Source organism: Haemaphysalis longicornis, unplaced genomic scaffold (genome assembly GCF_048455015.1).
Source record: "Haemaphysalis longicornis isolate Haplotype H1 unplaced genomic scaffold, Haemaphysalis longicornis Haplotype H1 scaffold_1, whole genome shotgun sequence".
NCBI classification, from domain to species: domain Eukaryota; kingdom Metazoa; phylum Arthropoda; class Arachnida; order Ixodida; family Ixodidae; genus Haemaphysalis; species Haemaphysalis longicornis.
Window position 1 is genome coordinate 177,745,045 of NW_027526203.1, and position 7,336 is coordinate 177,752,380.

Here is a 7,336-nt window from a genome sequence, read left to right on the forward strand (position 1 = left end):
TTTCGTTCACTTTCGGTTTCGGTTTCGCGGACACCGATTTTGGCGGGTAGTTTGAAGGACTGGAAAGCGCTGCTCACGGCGACGGGCATCGGTACAGTATTCGGACGCTTTCATGCAATAATTAGTGTTTATTTGAATATATCATTCTCAGGCTTAATGCCCGTATGCTTTTACAAAAAAAAAAAAAACCTTTTTCTGAAAACGTGAAATTGCAATTTACAGTACCACTCCCACTTGGTTAAGAATTATGTCGCGTGTTCAAATGTTGCCGAGACACATAAAAGAGACGCACCATAAATGAAGAAATATTTATTGCATGGCACTAAACGGAACAAGTTCAAATTGTCATCCTTCTTTGCAACACACATATAATAATAAACAGTGAGTAATACACAACAGAGACAATACACAGTAGTGACAGGAAAATACGTTTCCAGGAATGAAAAAAAATGCACAAGTAAAGGTATCACAACCACACAAAGGATTTTTTCTCCACGGTAATTGAAAATGCAGAAAACCCAGAAACTCAGCCATCCACAGGTTTACTTGTATCTACGACACCCTCAGACTCTGTGCGCTGTTGCAGTCATACAAAAATATCAACCATAACATAATCTAGACACTCGGATACTTGCAACTGTTTACAACCACTATCTCCGCAGATAATTTTCTTAGTCTGGCAATTTCTCCAGTTAGGATGTGAAAGAAGGGAAAAACTTTGGCTTTGATGGCCTTGCTTATTTGATGAACGCTAATGAGATCTATTGCCTCGGGGCAACTCCAAATCAGTAGCAGGAATTGAACAGAAATCCCATTTATGTGGAGATGCACACGCAAAAGGTTAAGAGGAAAAAAATCAACTTCCTATTGGTTCCTTGCAAGGGTGCATTTTCCCAAGAAGCCGGGTTACCTTCCGAAAGCGTTGCCTTCCCAGTAAAGGCAAAGGGCCAGGCGGGGATATTTTAGGTACGTGCACGTAGTCAACCGACAGGTTCCAGGCTCGATTAAGGCACACAAATTTATGCCTTCCGCTGTCAATACGAACAGTCTAATATAAAAAACAGGAAAGCAGTATATGCTTCTCGTGTATGAGACAATGGTGGCACATTACAGAATCCCATAAGCATTTGACAACGTAGGTCCCAACATGGTTCTCTGCATCTAGGCCAGTCCGACAACAGGCAGCACGTATGGTGACAAACGACATTTAGCATGACCTCTTACCCTGGCAGTCTTCATAATGTAAAAGGGTTTTTGTGAATGTACTGTTTTCACAATATTACAACTAGCAGCAACAATAACTTGCGAGTGGAGTTTGGATACTGCATATGCTGTTAGTGGTTTTAATGATATGAGGCATGCCAGTGATAAAAAACCGTTTGTTCCTTGAGTCAACGATAGTCTTTTCAGTGGTCACGCCTTATTGAGTGCCGAGACTTGCGTTAGATTTTAGGTGCTATTGGCAAGGTTCAGTAGATGGAATACAGTTGCGGCATCCATCAGAAGCATCAATAAGGTAGCAAGAAGCATTGCAGGCAGTCATCAATACAACTGAATAACTCTGGGAGAACAGTTGGCACGGCCACTTTTGTGAGTCCTGTGAGGGCAGGATCCATGAAGTGCTTGAACCATGTTTGGTATGACGAATGCAGCTGGCTGGTTGGCTCTGTCTTGAGGGCACCTGTAGACCTGCACAGGTGATAGGTGATATAGTAGACAAACTGCTTGCAATGACAGATGATATGCGAATAGTCTGTAAATTTCACTGCAACTAGTATTCAAGTATTGCCTCCAGTGCATGCCACCTATTTAAAACACAAGTTCTCTTATTCTATTCAGCAATCATGCGGTCAAGCTATTAGCAACACTTAAAATATGGGTCTTTGTAATTTCGCAACACTGGTTGCAATGCAATGCAATTCACCTATTGTTTGGGTTAACAAGAATGATAACGCTGCTCACATAGCCTGAATCCCTTTGTCTTTTTTTGTAAAATCAGGACGAAGAGCGAGAGCGAGCTGAACGTTAAACAAACCTGTTGCCCCACGGGCTCGCGAAAGAAACGCATCCCGAGAACGGGCACCTGGCGAAAGTATATTTGGGCGCTGTGTGGGCACCATGGCAAGCAGCAGTGAGCGTCGTACTGAGTACTACTGACCGCTAAAGGCCATGCCTTAAAAAGATATGACAAGAAACACACAGTTCCGACTGAATAGGTGAAATCTGCGCAATACGTGTTTAATGAAACTAGCCAAAATATGACCTGAAAAAAGAGAGCAAACGCTTGAAGAAACGGCAAGTGTGGAACAGTTGTATGCAATGCCTGCGATACCGGAATTGATATACGATGTAGAACGAAGACCAAATTTGAAGGTTTCAATGCACTGCGCGCTCACCCCGCCTCGAGCAAAGCTGTTATCTGCCGACGAAAGACGCGTTTTTACCGTACCTGCCGCGCCAAAGCGAAGCGACGAGCGCGCGTTATCGGCGTCGGCGAGCGGGTTCGCTTTGTACGCAGGCAGCTTGGTATGCACCCATGTGTAAAACTTACGATGAGTGTACGGCTGCTGGTTATGCCCAGATAAGCCAAATTAATGTAGATACGGCTACTTCGCCGTGTACGTTAGCCCGGACGGCTTTGCAGCGCATCACGGCCATAATAGCAGTAACAGTTGGCCAAGCTAGCAATGGCTAGCTAGTATAATACAACGCAGCCTGCGGCTCACGTAATTCAGTGCAGCGACAGCGCACAACGCCTGCTTCGCCTACGGACCGCCGGCCGGCCGGCCACTTTCGCAACTCACAGCCGTCGTTTGCGGCGGCACGTAAACGCTACGTGCGACGACGGGCGCGTACCGCTGGCATCCCTCAGCGCTAGATAAAACGGCACAACCAGCCTAAAATACCATTACGTCCAGCTAAAAAATGGTGTCTTACGCCTTTCCGGGGCGTTTCCAAAGCGCTTATCTTAAAGACGCAGCACTAGCTATGCCTGATTCCCTGAGGTTACGCAGTGCTCGCAGCGTTTGCAGTACAAGGAAACGTAAATATGATACGCCACACCAGCACTTTAAAAAAGAAAGTCTCACCTTTCGTTCAGGATGCAAAACCGATGTCGCAAATAAAGCGCTAGGCGTTTCCTTCTCAACAACAGAGGTTAGCACGAGGCTGCAGAAACGCACGTGCAAACGCTGCCGAAAGACCCAAATGGCGGCTTGCGCTTGCGGCTTGGCCAGGCTTGGCGCAAAGAAGCCAAAAAAATTTACATTGACAGCCATTCAACTTATTACACAAATAAAAATGTGAAGTCTAATGTGCAACAAAATTTTAAAAGTATAATATTGTGTGTTAGCTTAATTTTAAATATATAGTTTTTAACAACTTGCGCCGACTGCCGGACGGCGCACGAATCAGTCCACTCGGCCGCGATAAGCCCGTGTGTCCACTCTTCTAATTTTTTATTTCTCTATGACGTCGATTCACATCCAGCACATTGTAGATCACAGAAGATTATTCTGGGCTAGTGACGTTAGGGCGAAACAGTCTGCTTATCTCAATGTGATAGCCTGTGCGGCATAAAAGTGAAGAATGTAAGACGCGCTTCGTTTGGGACGCAAATAACACAGCCGGGCGTGGCCCGGCAGTAAAAACAAACAATAAATAAACAAACCCATACACGGTTAGCGGCATTACCCCCCATCTTAGAGTGTATCGACCCTATGCTAAAATAAAACACAGTCCGAACGAACAACAACAAAAAAAGTCCGCCATCTTGCATAGTAAGGTTTCAAACGAACTACGTGGACGACTTCGGGCCGCGTGCGTCGCCGTGATGTTCCGGAATGACCATCGGGGATCGTCTCGTAGGTAAGTTGGCCGACACGTCGTAGAATCTGGTAGGGTCCGAAATACCGTCGCAGAAGCTTCTCACTTAGTCCGCGTCGACGGATGGGAGTAGATCGGGGTCGGCACGCTGCTGGGCGGCTAGGTTGCTCTCAGTCACGACTCCGAAGAACGCACTGTCTTCATCGGAGTCTTGTGGTGGTTGGTCGACGGGGGCACGGGACAGGCAGTCGGCGTCGGAGTGTTTCCTCCCGGATTTATAGACTACTGTAACGTCGAATTCTTGCAGGCGCAAGCTCCACCTACTAAGACGGCCAGAGGGGTCCTTCAAATTGGCGAGCCAACACAGCGCCTGGTGGTCTGTCACAACCTTATATGGTCTTCCATACACGTATGGGCGAAATTTTGAAATGGCCCATATAATCGCGAGGCACTCTTTCTCAGAGGCTGAGTAGTTTATTTCTTCCTTGGACAGACCACGGCTGGCCTAGGCGATTACTTCCTCGCACCCGCTTTGCTTTTGTACGAGGACGGCACCCAAGCCTATATCACTGGCGTCCGTGTGCATTTCCGTTTCGGCATTTTCCTCGAAATGCGGGAGCACAGGCGGGCTTTGCAGGCATTGTTGCAGCTCGCAGAAAGGTGTTTCTTGGGCATTTTCCCGCTGAAAGGGGTGCTATCTTTCGTCAAGCGGGTGAGTGGCTCTGCAATGCGGGCGAAGTTTGCGACGAAGCGCCTAATCAGAGAAATCTCCGCACGCCCTTCTTATCTTTCGGTCTTGGGAAGTTCGCTATGGCGGAAGTTTTCGCCGGATCAGGCCGGACTCCCGCGGCGTTGACGACATGGCCCAAAAACTTGAGTTCCTCGTACGCGAAGCGGCACTTTTCAGTCTTCAGCGTTAACCCCGACGTACGGATGGCCTCGAGTACAGACTGCAGCCTTGCAAGGTGTTCATCGAAAGTCCGGGAGAATACCACAACATCGTCGAGGTATACGAGGCAAGTGTGCCACTTCAGGCCAGCTAGCACCGTGTCCATGTCTCGTTGAAACGTTGCTAGCGCCGTGCACAACCCGAACGGCATCACCTTGAACTCGTATAGGCCGTCCGGGGTTATAAATGCAGTCTTCTCTCGGTCTCTCTCGTCCACATCAATTTGCCAGTAGCCGGTCTTCAGATCCATCGGTGAGAAGTACTTCGCGTGGCAGAGGTGGTCGAGGGCGTCGTCGATTCGGGGGAGGGGGTACACGTCCTTTTTGGTGATTTTGTCCAATCGCCGGTAGTCAACTCAAAACCTTAATGTGCCGTCTTTTTTCTTCACGAGTACGACCGGGGCAGCCCAGGGGCTTTTAGACGGCTGTATAATGTCGTCGCTGAGCATGTCGTCCACTTGAGTCCGGATGGCTTCCCGCTCGTGTGAAGAGACACGGTACGGTGACTGTCGGGTAGGTCGGGCTCCATCTTCGGTTATTATGCGGTGCTTCGCCAGAGGTGTCTGACGTAGTTTTGAGTTCGACGAAAAACACTCTCTGCGGCAACGCAGCAAATCCAATAATTTATTCCGTTCTTCTTGCAGTAACGCCGGATTCACGGCGAAGTGATTCGGAAGCTTGAAGGTTTCTTCGGGTGCGCGTTCAAAGTCGACAACCGCGATCACGTCACTTGCTTCTTGCGTTTCTTCGAGGTACGCAATTGCAGCGCCCCTGTTTAAATGCTGGTATTCCTCGCTGAAATTAGTGACCAAAACTTCGGATTGGCGTTGCGTAAAGCGCGGAATGCTTCTTGCAAGTGAGGCACCGCGGTCGAGGAGCAACCTTTGGTCACTCTCCACGATAGCGTCGACGTCAGGAACAGCATTTTCACAGTAGACGGTGATCATCAAGCTTGCGCGGGGTGGCAGTGTGACATGATCATCGGCGATCCTTAAAGCAGCAGGGTGTTCGGTGTTCGGTTCTCGCGTCATGAAGTGATCGGAGGAAAAAGTTATGGACTTGGTCTGTAGATCAATTATTGCACCGTTGTCCGTCAAAAAGTCCATTCCAAGAATTACGTCGCGGGAGGAGTTAGGCAAAATGACGAACGCCGCAGGGTACGTTGTGCCGTCTATGGTGACGCGCTATGTGCACGTTCCACTTGGCGTCACGAGGTGGCCTCCTGCTGTGCGAATGTGCGGACCGCCCCATCTGGTCATAACTTTCTTCAGCCTAGACGCAAAAGGTCCGCTCATGACCGAGTAGTCGGCGCCTGTGTCTACGAGGGCGACTACTGTCGTCGTGGTCGGGAGTCACGTCAGGGTTAGATTGGGTCGTCGGGGTCGGGGCATGTCTTGAATCATGGTCTTCAGCGAGTCGCTGCGTCGTTGGAGGGTTTTCAGTTTTCCGCCGTTGTGCTACTTTACCTCCCGAAGTTGCTGCTTGTAGTTTCCCGCGCGTGGGCTGGGGGACCTTCCACGTGAGGAGGCAGCAGTGCTGCGGCGGTTCGGTGACTGATACGGGTAGGGCGACGGTGAACGGTTGAAGCGGGCTGGTCCTCGGTTGGTGTTGGAAAGGTATTCTTCGATCTCAGCAGGTCGCTGGCCGTATCGGGGGTGTGGGGCGTCGACAGAGAACCCTCGAAAACGGAGCCTCTTGTAGGGACAGCGACGGTAGATGTGGTCGGCCTCTCCGCAGTGGTAGCACAGCGGGCAATTATCGGGCGTTGGCCACACGTCGGTCTTCCTTGGCGTCTGGTATTGGTCTACAGGGCGTCGGGCGGGCGGCGTTGGACGGCGGTATGGCTCGGCCTCTTGACGACGGGTTGTATCAGGGCGGGGTTGACGAACAGCCGAGGAGTAGGTCATGGCTTGTGGTTCGCGGGGTGCTTCCGACGGCGTAGATGTTCCCAGTGCGTTTTGGACTTCTCGGATTACGTCGGTCAGGGAAGCCACTTGAGGTTGCGGCGTCGTTGGAAAAAGCTTCCGAAGCTCCTCCCTGACCACTGCTCGGATGGTCTCTCGCAATGTATCGGAGCTTCCATTTGCGGCACCGATGTTCTCCAACAACAGTGCGTTGACAGGGCGGTCGTACTGCCTCGTTCGAATTTCTAGCGTCTTCTCCATCGCGGCCGCCTCAGACGCGAATTCAGCCACTGTCTTCGGAGGGTTACGGACTGGGCAAGCAAAAAGCTCTTCCTTCCCTCCTCGCATTAGAAACCTGAGTTTCTTTTCCTCGGTCATTTCAGGGTCCGCACGACGAAAAAGTCGCTTCATCTCCTCAACGAAAATCACGACTCCTATGTTGGGGTGCTGCGTTCGAGTTTCAAGCAAAAGCGCGGCTCGCTCTTTTCTCACCACTGTAGTGAAGGTCTTAAGGAACTCCCTTTTGAATTGAGTCCAGTCGGTCAAAGAGCTATCATGGTTCTCGAACCAAGTTCGAGCAGCATCTTCTAAGTAAAAGAACAGATGCCGGAACGTTTCTTCGTCGTCCCACCTGTTGAAGATGCGGACGCGCTCCAGCT

At 50.0% G+C, this 7,336-nt stretch overlaps 1 long non-coding RNA gene across 1 annotated transcript; it reads right to left on the reverse strand.

Annotated features, from left to right (window-relative positions):
- Positions 1-294: 294 nt before the first annotated feature.
- Positions 295-3,222, reverse strand: LOC144139750 (uncharacterized). Its single transcript, XR_013316300.1, has 2 exons — positions 3,090-3,222; positions 295-1,689 (listed from the first exon to the last, which is right to left on the reverse strand). It is a non-coding gene; the product is annotated as an uncharacterized LOC144139750 (long non-coding RNA).
- Positions 3,223-7,336: the final 4,114 nt, after the last annotated feature.